Source organism: Stomoxys calcitrans, chromosome 1 (assembly GCF_963082655.1).
Source record: "Stomoxys calcitrans chromosome 1, idStoCalc2.1, whole genome shotgun sequence".
NCBI classification, from domain to species: domain Eukaryota; kingdom Metazoa; phylum Arthropoda; class Insecta; order Diptera; family Muscidae; genus Stomoxys; species Stomoxys calcitrans.
Window position 1 is genome coordinate 91,691,461 of NC_081552.1, and position 19,053 is coordinate 91,710,513.

A 19,053-nucleotide genomic window follows, 5' to 3' on the forward strand; every position below is an offset into this window, starting at 1 on the left:
GATACCCACCACCTCGGGTATATAAGTTAATCACCTTTCGCCATAGCCCGTTAAAAATTATTAATAAAAATTTTGCCCCATAGCAGCTATACCGAAAAATTGACCGATTTGGACCAAATTCAGCACGGACATTGAGTGGTCTAATAAGTACAAGTCATTGTTCAATTTTGTAGAGCAAAATATTGGTATTTTTGTTAGCCATATCCAAACATAGACCGATCTGAACCATAATAAATGTGCCTTTTATGGGGTCTAAACTTTAAATCGAGAGATCGGTCTATATGGCAGCTATATACAAATCTGCACCGATCTGTGCCATGTTGCAGGAAGACGTCGAAGGGCATTACTCAAATCGCTGTCCAAAATTATGGCAAAATCGGACAAAAAATGCTCCTTGAATGGGCCCAAGACCTGAAATCGATGGATCGGTCTATATGGCAGCTATATCAAAATCTGGACCGATCTGTGCCATATTTCAGAAGAATATTTAGGGGCTTAACTTAACTCACTGTCCCAAATTCCGGCGACATCGGACAATAAATGCGCCTTTTATTGGCCCAAAACAATAAATGGAGAGATCGGGCTATATCCAAATCTGAACCGATCTGAGCCAAATTGAAGAAGGGTGTCGAAGGACCTAACACAACACACTGTCCCAAATTTTGCAAAATCGGACAATAAATGCGCCTTTTATGGGCGCAAGACCAAATCTGAACCGATTTGAGCCAAATTAAAGGAGGATGTCGAAGGGCCTTACACAAGTCACTGTCCCAAATTTCAGCATAATCGGATAATAAATGTGGATTTTATGGGCCTAATACCCTAAATCGGCTGATTGGTCTATACGGGGGGTATATGAAGATATAGCTCGATATAGCCCATCTTCGAACTTAACCTGCTTATGGACAAAATAAGGCTCTGTGCAAAATTTCAGCTCAATATCTCTATTTTTAAAGACTGTAGCGTGATTTCAACAGACAGACGGACGGACATGGCTAGATCATCTTAGATTTGTATTTTGTCACTAGCTGATCCAGGCCCTCTCCGCTGCGCCTTCTTTTATTTAATATGGAACAAAAGTTTCCTTGGAATATTCATTTTCAACAATTAAAGAGCTTTTAGTGAAATACCATGCTACGAATATATTGGGTGGCCCAAAAAGTAATTGCGGATTTTTTAAAAGAAAGTAAATGCATTTTTAATAAAACTTAGAATGAACTTTAATCAAATACACTTTTTTTACACTTTTTTTTTAAAGCAAGCTAAAAGTAACAGCTGATAACTGACAGAAGAAAGAATGCAATTACAGAGTCACAAGCTGTGAAAAAATTTGTCAACGCCGACTATATGAAAAATCCGCAATTACTTTTTGGGCAACCCAATAGTATATCGCTTGACTAACAATTTAACAATATAAGTGCCTTTATCTGAATCCCATATGATCTTTATTGGTCTACGAATTTAAGTTTGTTTATAAGGTGTACTCCCAGATACTTGGCCCTGAAAAAATATCAGCATCGTGCTCTTCTCTCAAATACCATTTATTTAAACCCCTTACTGCCATTGGTTCAGGGGAGTTTACAGGATGAGGCGTCCACCAAACACATGGCCTAAAATAGGTTATCAAATTCGTTTTCTAATCTTAAATACCACATATTGGCATGGTCGACAAATTTTTATCCTTTGCGGGGTGTTTTGGGGAAGTGGTGATGCTCTAAATACATGGTCCTAAATTTGGATATCAAATTCGTATTCTACTCCCAAATACCTTTATTTGAGCCCATTTTGCGAAGTTCACAAAAAAAATTGCTGCTTATATCAATATAACATCTAGTTGAACCCCATATTGCCATTGGCCTCAAAATTGGATATCAAATATTTTTTCAAATCTCATTTAAACTCCTTATTGCAAAAGTCAGCAAATATGTCCGGTTTGGGGTATTGGCCCTAAAAACTTTAAATATTTAGTTCCACTCTCTTTACGACTCAAATTGTCTTGGTGAGCAAATACGTCCTATTTGCGGTTTTTATGGTGGTGGGACGTCCCCTAGACAGTTGGTCGCTAATGTTGATATCAGATACTCCCAAATACCTTTAATTTGAGCCGCATATTTCCATAGTCGGCAAACATGACCGGCTTGGAGGTGTTTTGGGGGATGGGCGGCCACTCAGTGAGTTGGCCTTGAAAATATATATCGGATTCGTGTTCCACTCTAAAAACCCTCTTATTTGAGCCTCATTTTGCAAAAATCCGCATATACTTACTATTTGGGTGGTGTTGTGGGTGTGGGGTGGCCCCATAGACACTTTTCCCAAATATTGATATCAGATTCTTTACTCCCAAAGACCTTTCATTTGAGCCCCATATGCCTATGGTCGTAAATTTGTCCCCTTTGGGGGATGTTTTTGGGGAGATGCGGCCCCAAACACTTGGTCCCATATTTAGATATCAGATTCGTATTCCGCATTTAAATACCTTTTATTTAAGCCCCATATTCCCATTGTCAGTAAATAAGTCCTGTTTGGGGGATGTTTTGGGGAAGTGGTGGACCCCCGGAAAAGAGGTCCCACATTTGGATATCATATTCGTATTCTACTCGCAAATACCTTTCATTTGAGTCCCATATTGCCATGATCGGTAAATATGTCCGATTTAGGGGTGTTTTGGGGGTTGGGTGGTGTTGTTGGGGGTTGGATGGTGGTGTTGGGGGTTGGATGGTGGTGTTGGGGTGTCCCAACAACACCATCCTTCCCCTGTTTGGGGGGTGTTTTGGGGAAGGGGTGGACCCCCAGAAACTTGCTTCCACATTTCGATATTTGATTCGTATTCTACTCGCAAATACCTTTCATTTGAGTCCCATATTGCCATGGTCGGTAAATATGCCCGATTTAGGGGTGTTTTGGGGGTTGGGATAGTCCCCCTAGCACATGGTTCGACAATTGGACATCAGATACGTTTTCTTATACTTAATACCTTTCAGTTGCGTCCCATATTGTCGTGATTGGTCTAACTATATGTTTGGTAGATTTTAGGGTGGGGCGGCCCCATCCGAAATTTGGATACCAAATTTTTATTTATAGGGAACTATATGAGAGCACACAAAATTTCGCTTAAATCGCACCACCCATCTCAGAGATCTGGTGTTTCTGAAAATTAGGGTTAGGGGGAGAGTCCGCCCCTCCTTCACATATCAAAAAATGTACTACCTTCTTTTCACCACGGGATCATTATGCACCATCCGTGAAAATTTGAAGAATATCGGTTCAGCCGTTTCTGAGTCTAAAGGGTGATTTTTTGAGGTTAGGATTTTCATGCATTAGTATTTGACAGATCACGTGGGATTTCAGACATGGTGTCAAAGAGAAAGATGCTCAGTATGCTTTGACATTTCATCATGAATAGACTTACTAACGAGCAACGCTTGCAAATCATTGAATTTTATTACCAAAATCAGTGTTCGGTTCGAAATGTGTTCATTCACCGTAACGTTGCGTCCAACAGCATCTTTGAAAAAATACGGTCCAATGATTCCACCAGCGTACAAACCACACCAAACAGTGCATTTTTCGGGATGCATGGGCAGTTCTTGAACGGCTTCTGGTTGCTCTTCACTCCAAATGCGGCAATTTTGCTTATTTACGTAGCCATTCAACCAGAAATGAGCCTCATCGCTGAACAAAATTTGTCAAAATTTGAACACATTTCGAACCGAACACTGATTTTGGTAATAAAATTCAATGATTTGCAAGCGTTGCTCGTTAGTAAGTCTATTCATGATGAAATGTCAAAGCATACTGAGCATCTTTCTCTTTGACACCATGTCTGAAATCCCACGTGATCTGTCAAATACTAATGCATGAAAATCCTAACCTCAAAAAAATCACCCTTTATAAGGAACATACAAACATACAAAGAAACAAACTTTCAAACAAACACAAATTGATTTTACAATATATATAAGATTCTGTTGCAAACGGAATGACAAAGTAAATATAGCCCCACCCTTCGGTGGTGGGCAGCTATATCAGGTTATGAATCGATTAGAATCATGCTTGACACAGTTGTTGGATATTATAACAAAACACGTCGTGCAAAATTTCATTCCAATCGGATAAGAATTTCGCACTCTAGAGGCTCAAGAAGTCAAGACCCCAGATCGGTTTATATGGCAGCTATATCAGGTTATGGACCGATTTGAACCATACTTGACACAGTTGTTGGATATCGTAACAAAATACGTCGTGCAAAATTTCATTCCAATCGGATAAGAATTGCGCACTCTAGAGGCTCAAGAAGTCAAGACCCAAGATCGGTTTATATGGCAGCTATGTCAAAACATGGACCGATATGGCCCATTTACAATACCAACCGACCTACACTAATAAGAAGTATTTGTGCAAAATTTCAAGCGGCTAGCTTTACTCCTTCGGAAGTTAGCGTGCTTTCGAAACGGACGGACGAACGGACAGGGCTAGATCGACATAAAATGTCACGACGATCAAGAATATATATATTTTATGGGGTCTCAGACGAATATTTCGAGTAGTTACAAACAGAATGACGAAATTAGTATACCCCCCATCCTATGGTGGAGGTATAACAAATAAAAGCGTTGCATGTTCGGCCGGACCGAATCTTGGTAACCCACCACCATGGATTCTGATTAAATATGAGAGCTATATCTGGTTATAGACCGATTTTGCCGCAGTTTTTGGGAGTCATAACAGAACGCTATGTGCCAAATTTCAGCCAGATCGGACTAAAATTACGGCTTGAACGTAACTAAGCACAGTTGTTGGAAGTCTTACCTGAACACCACATGCAAAATTTCAGCCACATCGGGCTAAAGTTACGGCTTCTAAGGGCTCAAGAAGTCAAGCCGGTAGATCGTTTTATATGAGAGCTATGTATGGTTATATACGGATCTAGGCCGTACTTAACAAAGTTTTTGGAAGTCATAGCAGATTACTACATACAAAATTTCAGCCAAATCGTATCAGACTTTCACCCTTAAGTGGCTCAAGAAGTCAAGATTCAAGATCGGTTTATATGGTAGCCATATCAGGTCCATGGTAGCCATATCAGGTCCAAGCCATATTTGGACCAATTTGAACACGTCGTGAAAAATTTCATCCAAATCGGATCATAATTTCGCCCTCTAGAAGCTCAAGATGTCAAGACCCGAGATCGGTTTATATGATAGCTATATCAGGTTATGGGCGGATTTCAATTATACTTGGCACAATTTTTTGGAAGCTATAGCAAAACATCTCATGCAAAATTTCATCAAATCTGATAAGATTTGCGCCCTCTAGTGGCTTTGGATCCAAGATCGGTTTATATGGCAGCTTTATCACAACATGGGCCGATATGGTCAATTTACAATTCCAACAGGCCTGCACTAATAAGAAGTAGTTTTGAACAAGTAAAAAGGCGTTAAGTTCGGCCGGGCCGAACTTTGGATACCCACCATCTCGGATATATATGTGAACCACCTTTTTTTCAAAAACCGGTGCAAAATTCATACCTTATGCCCCATAGCAGCTATGTTCCGATTTGGACCAGATACTAATAAGTAAAAGTTATTGTTCAATTGTATATAACAAAATATTGGTCTTTTTAGTAGTTATATCTAAAAATAAACCGATCTGAACTATATACCACACGGATGTCGAAAAGCATAACATAAGTCAGTGTGTCAAATGTCAGTGCAATCGGATTGAAAATGCTCCTTTTATGGGGCCAAAACTTTAAATCGAGAGATCGGTTTATATGGCAGCTATATGCAAATCTTGATCGATCTAGACCAACTTGCAGAAATATGTGGAGGGGCTTAACTTAACTCTTTGTCCCAAATTTCGGCAACATCGGACAATAAGTGCGTTTTTTATGTCCCCAAAACCTAAAACCGAGAGATCGGTCTATATGGCAGCTATATCCAAATCTGGACCGATCTAAGCCAAATTGACGGATGATGTCGAAGGGCCTAATACAACTCACTGTCCCATATTTTCTCAAAATCGGATAATAAATGTGGCTTTTATGGGCCTAAGACCCTAAATCGGAGGATCGGTCTATATGGCAGCTATATCAAAATCTAAACCGATCTAAGCCATATTGATGGACGATGTCGAAGGGCCTAACAAAACTCACTGTCCCTAATTTCAGCAAAATCGGATAATAAATGTGGCTTTTATGGGCCTAAAACCCTAAATTGGAGGATCGGTCTATATGGCAGCTATATCCAAATCTGAACCGATCTGGGCCAAATTGACGGAGGATGACGAAGGGACTAACACAACTCACTGTCCTAAATTTCAGCAAAATCGGATAATAAATGTGGCCTTTATTGGCCTAAGACCCCAAATCGGCGGATCGGTCTATATGGGGGCTATATCAAAATATAGTCCGATATAGCCCATCTTCGAACTTAACCTGCTTATGGATAAAAAAGGACCTGTGCAAAATTTCAGCTCAATATCTCTATTTTTGAAGACTGTAGAGTGATTTCAACAGACAGACGGACGGACATGGCTAGATCGTCTTAGATTTTTACGCTGATCAAGAATATATATACTTTATAGGGTCAGAAATGGATATTTCGATGTGTTGCAAACGGAATGACAAAATGAATATACCCCCATCCGTCGCAATTGCGGCTTCGACTGACTCAAAGAGGTCAAATCGGTAGATCGGTTTATATGGGAGCTATACCAGGTTATAGACTGATTTGAACCGTACTAAGCACAGTGGTGGAAGTCATAACTGAACACATACAGGCATAATTTCAGCCATATCGGACGAAAATTGAGGCTTCCAGGGGCTCAAGCAGTCAATTCGGTAGATCAGTGTATACGGGAGCTATATCCAAATCTGAACCGATTTGACCCATTTGCAATCCCCAACGACCAACATCAATATTAAGTATCTGTGACAATTTCAAATGGCTAGTTTTACGCGTTCGACCGCTATCGTGATTTCGACAGACGGACGGACATGGCTAGATCGATTCAGAACGACGAGACGATCAAGAATATGTATACATTATGGGGTCTTAGATGAATATTTCGAGGTGTCATAAACGGAATGACTAATTTAGTATACCCCCATACTATATTGGTGGATATAATAAAACCATGTATCTATACTTAACACTTAAATTTCTTTTCAACAGTTTTTCTCTGAATCAATAAAATATTGTGGATATGGCGTAACGGTTCTTCTATGAAAATTAATATGGTGCTTTCCTCTTTGGTGATTTTATACAATTGGGAATTTCTCCAAAGCCACTGAGAACTTAAAGTGTGAATATTTTATTTGAATTGTTTATATATATGAAATACATATCCGCAAAGTGTACATATGAAAAAGTAAAAAGGCGTTAAGGTCGGTCGGGCCGTTCTTTGGATACCCACCACCTCGGGTAAACCACCATTCTTCATAATCCGGTGAAAAATTCATAATTTATGCCCCCAAAGCTGTTATCTCGAAATATGCTCAAACATCGATTTTGACCAAATTCGTCACGGTCAGTATGTAGTCTAATAATTACCAGTTATTGTTAAGTTTTGTAGAACAAAATAAAGGTCTTTTTGATAGCTATATCCAAATAAAAACCGACCTTATCCGTATACGAAACGGATGCCGAAAAGCCTAACATAATTCACTGTATTAAATTTCAGTAAAATCGGACTATAAATGGGGCTTTTATGGGGCCAAGACTTTAAATCGAGAGATCGGTCTATATGGCAGCTATATTAAAATCTGAATGTCGAGTGGCATAACAAAACTCAATGTCCCCAATTTCGACGACATCGGACAATAATAACTCCTTTCAATCGAGAGATTGGTATACATGGCAGCTACATCCAAATCTGAAAATATCTGCGACAATTTGAAGAAAGATGTCGAAGGGCCTAACACAATTCACTGTCCTAAGTTTCGGCGACATCGGGCAATAAATGCGCCTTTTATGGGCCTAAGACCTTAAATGCAGAGATCGGTCAATATGGCAGCTATATCCAAATCTGAACCGATTTGAGCCAAATTGAATAGGAATGTCGATGGGCCTAACACAACTCACTGCCCCAAATTTTGGCAAAATCGATCAATAAATGCCCCTTTTATGGGCCCAAGACATCGAATCGAGAGATCGGTGTATATGGCAGCTATATCCAAATGGAAATATCAGGGCCAAATTGGAGAGAGATGTCGAAGGGCCAACACCACTCACTGTCCCAAATTTCAACAAAATTGGATTTTACATCGGAGGATCGGTCTATATGAGGGCTATATCAACGACTATTTTTAAAGACTGTAGCGTGATTTCAACAGACAGACCGTCAGACGAACAGAAGGACGGACATGGCTTGATGGTCTTAGATTTTTACGACGATCAAGAATATATGCATACTTTATAGGGTCGGAAATGGATGTGTTCCATCCTTCAGAGTTAAGTATAAAAATATAAATAAACAAAAAACTTGACTGCTAAATTCTTATATATAAAAATCAATTTGTGTTTGTTTGTTTATGTGTTCCTTATAGACTCAGAAACGGCTGAACCGATTTTCTTCAAATTTTCACAGATGGTGCATAGTGATCCCGTGGTGAAAAGAAGGTACTACATTTTTTGAAGGTGGTCGGAAGGGGGGGGGGGGGGGGGGGACCCTCCCCCTTACCCTAATTTTCAGAAACGCCAGATCTCGGAGATGGATGGTGCGATTTAAGCGAAATTTTGCGTACTCTCATATTGTACCCTAAAAATAAAAATTTGGTATCCAAGGGGGATGCCCCTCCTTAAACCTACCAAACATATATTTAGACAAATCACGACAATGTGCGACTTAAATGAAAGGTATAAAGGATAAGAAAACGTATCTGATATCCAATTGTCGGACCAAGTGTTAGGGGGACCATCCCAAGCCCCAAAACACCCCTAAATCGGACATATTTACCGACCATGGCAATATGGGACTCAAATGAAAGGTATTTGCGAGTTAAATAAATCTGATCGTTTCTTGGGGTCCACCCCTTCCCCATAACACCCCTAAACAGGACTTATTTACTGACCATGAAAATATGGGCCTTAAATATAAGTTATTTAAATGTAGAATACGAATGTGATATCCAAATATGAGACCAAGTGTTTGGTGGGCCGCCTCTCACCAAAAACATCCCCAAAGGGGACAAATTTACGACCATAGCAATATGGGACTCAAATGAAAGGTCTTTGGGAGTAAAGCACGAATTTGATATCAATAATCGGAAAAAGTGTCTACGGGGCCACGCCACCCCCACAACACCACCCAAATAGTAAGTATTTTCTGACTATTACAATATGTGGCTCAAATAAGAGGGTTTTCAAAGTGGAACACGGATCCGAAATATATTTCGAAGCCAACTCACTGTGTGGCCGCCCATCCCCAAAACACCCCCAAGCCGGTCATGTTTGCGGACTAAGGAAATATGGGGCTCAAATTAAAGGTATGTGGGAGTAGACCACCGTAGCGCAGGGGTTAGCATGTCCGCCTACGACGCTGAACGTCTGGGTTCGAATCCTGGCGAGACCATCAGAAACAATTGTCAGCGGTGGTTTTCCCCTCCTAATGCTAGCAACATTTGTGAGGTACTATGCCATGTAAAACTTCTCTCCAAAGAGGTGTCGCACTGCGGCTCGCCGTTCGGACTCGGCTATAAAAAGGAGGCCTCTTATCATTGAGCTTAAAAACTTGAATGGGACTGCACGCATTGATATGTGAGAAGTTCGACCCTGTTCCTTAGCGGAATGCAAATTTTTGCAATTTTGGAAGTAGACCACGTATCTGATATCAACTGTCTAGCGGACGTCCCACCACCAAAACAACCGCCAAATAAGACGTATTTGCTCACCAAGACAATTTGGGTTTTAAAGAGAGTGGAACTAAATATTTATAGTTTTTAGGGCCAATACCCCAAACCGGACATATTTGCTGACTTTTGTATAAGGAGTTTAAATGGGATTAGAAAACGAATTTGAAATCCAATTTTGAGGCCAATGTCAATATGGGGTTCAAATAAATGATATATAGATATATGAGAATAGAGCACGTTGCTGATATATTTTCCGGGCTTAGTGTTTGGGGGACCACCCCAATTCTCAAAACACCCCTAAATCGGGCATATTTACCGACCATGTCAATGTGGAACATAAATGGAAGGTATTGGGGGGTAGAGCAAGAATTGATACCCATTTTCAGGACCAATTTTCTGTCGGTCTACCCCTTTCCCAAAATACCCCACAAACAGCAATTTTTTACTGGCCATCGCAATATGGGGCTCAAATAAATGTATTTGGAAGTGGAATACGAATTTGATATCCAAATGTAGGTTCATGTATTTAGGGCATCACCCCTTTCCCAAAAAAAAACAACAAAACAAAACAACGGTCGAAAACAATTTTTCGACCGTGCCAATATGTGGCTCAAATGAAAGGTATTGGAGAATAGAAAACCAATTTTATTACCTGTAAACTCCTCTTAAGCCAATGGCAATATAGCGTTTAAATATATGGTATTTGAGAGAAGAGCACGATGCTGATATTTTTTCAGGGCCAAGAGGTTGTGGGAGAGGTGGTCCCCCAACCTCTCACCCGAAAACACCACTAAATCAGACATCATGAGAATATCGGGCTGAAATGAAGTATTTTAAGTATGGAGTACACCTTACATCCAAACTTAAAATCGTAGACCAATAAAGATCATATGGGATTCCGATAAAGGCACTTATATTGTTAAACTGTTAAAATCAAACTGTTAGTCAAGTTAGCATGGTATGTCACTAAAAGATCTTTAATTGTCGAAAATAAATATTCCAAGGAAACATTTGTTCCATAAAAGTAAATGAATAAAAAGAACAAGGAAAAGCCTGCTACTTTGGGCCGGGAACGTAAATTTTTCGGAACCCACCACCATCGATTCTGCTAAAATATGTGAGCTATATTTGGAAATCATAACAAGACACTGTGTGCAAAATTTAAGTCAAATCGAATGAAAATTTAGGCTTTCAGGGGCTCAGAAGTCAAATCCGAGATCGGTTAATATGGGAGCTATATCCAAATCTGAACCGATATGACCCATTTGCAATCCCCAACGACCTACATCCATATTAAGTATCTGTGCAAAATTTCAAGCGGCTAGTTTGATGGGGTCCTAGATCAATATTTTGAGGTGTTACAAACGGAATGACTAGATTAGTATACCCCATCCTTTGGTGGTGGGTATAACAAGTAGGAGCGTGTTAAGTTCGGCCGGGCCGTATCTTGGGAACCCATCACCAATGATTATGCTCAAAATTTATGCAAAATAAATTTATTTGAAGGGCATAATTTAATCTACATACCAAATTTCTGTTAAACCAGCAAAAATTAAAGCTTCTAGGAGTCGAACAAGGATAGTCAAGCGACCAGTTCAATTAAGAGATGTATTAGGTTATAGACTGATTTGGACTGTAATTGGCACCGTTGTTGTAAGTCGTAATAGACCACCGCATGCAAAATTTCAGCCAAATCGAACATAAGTTGCGGCTTGTAAGGGCACAAATAGTCAAATCTGGAGATCGGATTATATGGGAGTTAAATCAAGTTATAGACGGATTTGGACCGTACTTGGCTCAGATGTTGGAAGTCATAGCAAAATACTACGTGCAAAACTTCAGCCAAATCGGACAAAAATTGCGGCTTGTAAAGGTTTAAATAAGTAGGTTTTCGACCGATTTGGATCGTACGTAACATAGTTCTTGGAAGTCATAACTGAACACTACATGCAAGATTTCAGCCAAATCGGAAAAAAATTGTGGTTTCCAGGGGCTCAAGAATCAAAATCAGGAAATCTGTTTATATGGGAGCTATATCAGGTTAAAGATCGATTTGGACCGTGCTTGACATAGTTGTTGGACGTCATAAGGAAACACAATGTGCAAACTTTTAGCCAAATCGGTTGAAATATATGGCTTCCAGTGACATAAGAAATCATATGGGAGATCGGCTTATATGAGAGCTATATCAAGTTATAGATCGATTTGAACCATATTGGGCACTGTTTTTGGAGGTCATAACAGAACACCTTATGCTAAATTTCAGCCAAATTGGACGAAAGATCATTACTTCGATGTGTTACAAACGGAATGACTAGTATTATGAAAATGTATAGTGTATTTATAATTAAAATTATTATAACGGGCGGATTAGTAAAACCTAAATGGAGTAGAAGTAGAGATTTTGCAATAAATTTATATAAATGTATTAATACACAGGAAAATTTCCAACATTTTATTCAATCAATTATTTTGAGTTCAGTTAAAAATGTAATACACAATGGTTCATCATATGTACAGCAACAAGTAAAAAGGCTTTAAGTTCGGCCGGGCCACCTTTCATCAAAAACCAGGTTAAAATTGCATACCTTATATCCCATGCAGTTATATCGAAATATGATCCGATTTGGACCAAATACTAATAAGTACAAGTCATTTTTCAATTGTGTATAGCAAAATGTTGGTATTTTTTGTAGCTATATCTAAAAATAAACCGATCTGAACCATATACAACATGGATGTCGAAAAGCCTAACATGAGTCAATGTGTCAAATTTCAGTTAAATCGGATTTTAAAGGCGCCTTTTTTGGGGGCAAGACTTTAAATCGAGAGATCGGTCTACATGGCAGCTATATCCAAATCCGCAACGATTTGGGCCAAGTTGCAGAAAAATGTCGAAGAGTCTAACACAACGCACTGTCCCAAATTTCAGCGAAATCGGACAATAAATGCGCCTTTCATGGCCCCAAAACCTAAAACCAAGAGATCGGTCTATATGGCAGATGTATCCAAATCTGGACCGATTTGTACTATATTCCAGAAGTATGTCAAGGGCCATAACTGTCCCAAATTTCAGCGACATCGGGCAATACATGCGAATTTTATGGGCCCAAAACATTAAATCGAAAGATCAGTCTATATGGGAGCATTGTCCAAATCTGGACCGATCTGAGTGACATTAAAGAAGGATGTCGAAGGGCCTAACACAACTCACTGTCTCAAAATGCGGCGTATTCGGACAATAAATGCTCCTTTTATGGACTCAAAACCTAACCGAGAGATCGGTCTATATGCCAGCTATATCCAAATAGGGACCGATCTGTACACTAATGCAGAAGTATGTCAAGGGGCTTAACTTAACTCACTGTCCCAAATTTGGCGACATCGGCCAATAAATGCGCCTTTTATGGACCTAATACACTAAATCGGAGGATCGGTCTATATGGCAGATATATCCAAGCCCGAACCGATCTGCGCCAAATTGACGAGGGATATCGAAGGGCCTAACACAACTCACTCTCCAAAATTTCAGCGAAATCGGATAATAAATGTGCCTTTTATGGGCCTAAGATCCTAAATCGGAGGATCGGTCTATATGACAGCTATATCGAAATCTGGACAAATCTGAGTCAAATTGACGAAGGATGTCGAAGTGTTTAACACAACTCGCTGTCCGAAAATTCAGCGAAATCGGATAATAAATGTGGCTTTTATGGGCCTAAGACCCTAAATCGGAGGATCGGTCTATATGGTAGCTATATCCAAATCTGAACCGATTTGAGCCAAATTAACAAAGGACGTCGAAGGGCCTAACAGAACTCACTGTCCCAAATTTCAGCAAAATCGGATAATAAATCTGGCTTTTAGGGGCCTACGACCCTAAATCGAAGTATCGGTCTATATGGCAGCTATATCGAAATCTGGACCGATCTGGGCCAAATTGACGAAGGATGTCGAAGGGCCTAACACAACTCATTGTCCTGAATTTCAGCAAAATGGGATAATAAATGTGGCTTTTATGGTCCTAAGACCCTAAATCGACGGATCGGTCTATATGGGGGCTATATCAAGATATAGTCCGATATAGCCCATCTTCGAACTTAACCTGCTCATGGACAAAAAAAGAATCTGTACAAAGTTTCAGATCAATATCTTTATTTTTTAAGGCTGTAGCGCGATTTCAACAGACAGACGGACAGACGGACGGACATGTCTTAGATTTTTACGCTGATCAAGAATATATATACTTTATAGGGTCGGAAATGGATATTTCGATGTGTTGCAAACGGAATGACAAAATGAATATACTCCCATCCTTCGGTGGTGGGTATAAAAAGAATAGTTTATTTGCATTTACATAACGTTGAACCATCACGAAATTCATATGAATTGATTATTATACCCTCCACCATAGGATGGGGGTATACTAATTTCGTCATTCTGTTTGTAACTACTCGAAATATTCGTCTGAGACCCCATAAAGTATATATATTCTTGATCGTCGCGACATTTTATGTCGATCTAGCGATGTTCGTCCGTCTCTCCGTACTTCCGAAGGAGTAAAGCTAGCCGCTTGAAATTATGCACAAATACTTCTTATTAGTGGATGTCGGTTGGTATTGTAAATGGGCCATATCGGTCCATTTTTTGATATAGCTGCCATATAAACCGATCTTGGGTCTTGATTTCTTGAGTCTATAGAGTGCGCAATTCTTATCCGATTAATATGAAATTTTGTACGACGTTTTTTGTTATGATATCTAACAACTGTGCCAAGTATGGTTCAAATCGGTTCATAACCTGATATAGCTGTCATATAAACAGATCTGGGGACTTGACTTCTTGAGCTTCTAGAGGGCGCAATTCCTAACTGATTTGAAAGAATTTTGGCACGAAGTATTTTGTTATGTTATCCAGCAACTGTGCCAAGTATGGTTCAAATCGGTTCATAACCTAATGTAGCTGTCATATAAACCGATTTTTGTCTTGATTTTTTAAGCCACTAGAGGGCGCAATCTTATCCGATTTTAATGAATTTTTGCACGAAGTATTTTATTATGATATCCAGCAACTGTGCCAAGTATGGCTCAAATCTGTTCATAACCTGATATAGCTGTCATATAAACAGATCTGGGGACTTGACTTCTTGAGCTTCTAGAGGTCGCAATTCCTTTCTTATTTGGCTGAAATTTTGCATGACGTATTTTATTCTTACTTTCAACAACTGTGTCAAATAAGGTTCAAATCCGTTCATAACCTGATATAGCTGCCATATAAACTGATCTGGGATCTTGACTTCTTGAGCCTCTAGAGGTCGTAATTATTATCCGATTTGCCTGAAATTTTGTACGACGGATCCTCTCATCAACATGCGTGTTTATTATGGTCTGAATCGGTCTATAGCCCGATACAGCTCCCATATAAATCGATCTCTCTATTTTACTTCTTGAGCCCCAAAGGGCGCAATTCTTATTCGTATTGGCTGACATTTTACACAGGTCTCCAACATATAATTTAATTGTGGTCCAAACCGGACTATATCTTGATATCGCTGTAATAGCAGAGCAAATCTTTTCTTATTTCCTTTTTTGCCTAAGAAGAGATGCCAGGAAAAGAACTCGACAAATGCGATCCATGGTGGAGGGTATGTAAGATTCGGCCCGACCGAACTTAGCACGGTTTAACTTGTTTTTTAGTTACATTAAATAAAAACCAATTAAAAATGTCTTTAGCGCCGTATGAAGTTCAACTTTATTCGAAAGTAGTTTATTTTAACTCAACCTTGGGTTCGCTTGGTTTTTTGAGTTTATATTATTTTTGCCATTCCGTTTGCAACACATCTATTTCCGACCCTATAAAGTATATATATTCTTGATCGTCGTAAAATCTAAGACGATCTAGCCATGTCCGTCCGTCCCTCCGTACTTTGAAATCACGCTACTGTCTTTAAAAATAGAGATATTGATCTGAAATTTTGCACAGAATTTGTTTTCCTTAGACCAATCCGCTCATTTAAGGTCCATAAAAGCCACATTTATTATCCGATTTTGCTGAAATTTGGGACTGTCGACATCCTTCATCAATTTTGCTCCAATCGGTTTAGATTTGGATATAGCTGACATATAGACCGAACTCTCGATTTAAGGTCTTGGGCCCATAAAAGTCGCATTTATTCTTCGATGTGGCCGAAATTTGGGACAATGAGTTGAGTTAGGCCCCTCGACGTCCTTCTTCAATTTGGCCTATATCGGTCCCGATTGGGATATAGCTGTCATATAGACCGATCTCTCGATTTAAGGTTTTGGGCCCATAAAAGGCGCATTTATTATCCGATGGCGAAATATGAAACAGTAAGTTGTATTAGGTCCTTCGACATCCTTCTTTAATTTGTGCCAGATCGGGTTAGATTTGGATATAGCTGCCATATAGACCGATCTCTCGATTTAAGGTTTAGAATTTGGGACAATGAGTTATATCAGGCTTCTGGACATATTTCTGTAATTTGGACCAGATCGGTTCAGATTTGGATATAGCTGCCAAATAGACCGATCTTTCGATTTGAAGTTTTGGCCCCGTAAAAGGCGTATTTATAGTCAGATTTCGCTGAAATTTTACACAGTGATTTATGTTGTATGATTCAGATTGGTCTGTATTTGTATATAGCTACAAAAAAGCCATGAGTAAACATGGGCCGAATGAATGGAAGAGTGGATTAAGATAAAATATTAATAATTTTTTAAGGAAATTGCAGTTCCTCTGGTAATAGATTTATTGACGAGTCATTTATTTTATGGCTATGCAATGCTCTATGCCATAAAGGACCAATTTCTCTATTAGATTATGCCCAATATCTTCGATTGGTCGCCACCAAGTCCAGATCTGGAAATTTTATGGGCCAAACTCAAGCAAAAATTCTGTACTTTATTGACAAGAGCATAAGGAGACACAGTGGCATAATTTAAAGCTTTACGACAAAATATCCCAACTGATTTTAATAAAACTATGGTAAAAACCACTTCAAACAATAGCCAACATTCACGCCCATTCTCCTAAGCTCTATTTTCTATTTATTTGACTATAAAAGTAATTATATTATACCCTCCACCAAAGGATGGGGGTATACTAAGTTCGTCATTTCGTTTGTTTGTGTTTGATTAATTGGCTATGGCAGAACATTCATAGCCGAACGCAGAAAAGCATTCCAAGCGCCTCGATCTTCTCCAATCAGCCAAATTCAGACATGGCTTGAAATACCTTTGAAAGTAAAGGGGTATCGAAGGCGGCTAACAAAGAGATTGTAGGTGTTGATTTGTCCTTTTTGGGGTTTTCCAGGATTTGGCGCAGTGTGAATATCTGGTCTAGGGTGGATTTACCAGGTCTAAAGCCGCATAGATAGGGCCCAATTATCTCATTGACATTATGTTTTATTCTTTCACATAGTATGCTCGAGTGTATCTTGTATGCGATGGGAGGAAACTTATTTCTCTGTAGTTGGCACTTTCCGTCTTGTCTCCTCTCTTGTGTACAGGACATAGTATGCTGAGGTATCAATCATCGGTAATGCGTTTTTCTAGCCAGATTGCACAGATAAGCTGATTCATACGCCTTATCAGCGGTCTTAAATAGTTCAGCGAGTAACCCGTCGGGTCCTGCTGGCTTATGGTTCTTCAGTCACGTCACTACTAGTTGGACCTCATTTCGACTAGGAGGTTAACACTCTATACCATCTTCAGGGATTGGTTCTACGGTATCCTCTTCGCCGGTAACGTCGGACACTAGCGGTTAGGTAAAATGTTCTTTCCATATCTCAGCATGCTTTCTGTGTCAGATACCATATTTCCTTCTTTGACTCTGTAGGAGTATGTGCCTGCACCAAACCCATCGGTTTGATGTTTAATTATTTGGTAGAATTTCCGGACTTCATTCATTCTTCATTCATTAGCTCACACTCACGTCTTCCCATTTCCTCTTTCTTTCTGCGGGATAGACGTTTCTCCTCTTTCCTTTCTCCCGATACCTCTCCTTTATCTGGCGCGTTGCTATTGATTGCAGGGTTGCTCTTAATGCATCTCGACACTATTAGTCGTCGTTGGGTTTCTTGGAGGAGGCTTCCTGTACAAATTTCGCCGCATTTTTCATGGAGTGGGCAAAGGTTCGCCACTGCGTCATTAAATCATCGGAACAAGGAGTGCTTCCATCAAGCAGTTGGGTCAGTCGAGTGGAGTATGCCGTTGACGTCTGTTGTGTTTGCAGCTTTTGAATGCCCAACTTCCGTGCAGAGGCAGATCGTACTTTCCTCTACATGTTTCAACGAGTGCGAACCTTTGCTGCAACAAAGTAATAATCCGAATCTACTCCACGCTGGATAAATGTTTTCCATATTTAAAAATGTGATCAATTTGGTTCCTTGTGTTTTGATCGGGTGACAGTGAATATTTTTTATTTTTGTGAATAATTTTATGTTTGTAACACATCAAAATATACGATATTTGACCTCATAAAGTCCAGTCGATCTAGCCATGTGTGTCCGTCCGGACGGACACGGTAACTTTAGAGGGAGTTAAGCTAGGCGCTAGCACACACCCTTTTTGGGATTGAAAATGGGCCAAATGAAAACGGTCCATATTTTGATATAGCTGTGATATTAACCGATCTTGGGTCTTGAATTTTTAAGCCTCTAAGGGTCGCAATTCTTATCCGATTTGGCTGAAATTTTGCACATATTGTTGATGAATAACTTTCAGCAATTGTACAATGTATGGTATGAATCTATCTAAAACCTGATATTGCCCCCATATAAACCGATCTCTCGTTTAGACTTCTTGAATTTTTAGAGGTCTCAATTCTTTACGAATTTGGTTGAAGTTTTGCATATGTCCCTTTGGAATGACTTCTAACAACTGTTACAAGTATGGCTTAAATCGGTTGATAAACTGATATAGCTGTAATATAAACCCATATCTCACAGAGCCACTAGAGGGCGCAATGTTTACTCGATTTTCCCGAAATTATAGAGGTGGTATTTTTCTATGATTTCCATGGTGGAGGGTATATAAATTCGGCCTGGCCGAACTTAGCACGCTTTTACTTGTTTTATTTATTTTTATATAATAATTAAACGTCAAAATACTTAATCATTTTGATACTTGGCCTACTATTTTATTCGAAAATAAAGCTTGAATAAATATAAATATGAAATT

The 19,053-nt window shown here is 39.4% G+C and overlaps 1 protein-coding gene across 1 annotated transcript in view; it reads left to right on the forward strand.

Moving 5' to 3' along the window:
- The window catches only part of LOC106094551 (uncharacterized), a 54,159-nt gene that overhangs the window by 15,613 nt on the left and 19,493 nt on the right, over positions 1-19,053 (forward strand). The window lies entirely within an intron of this gene.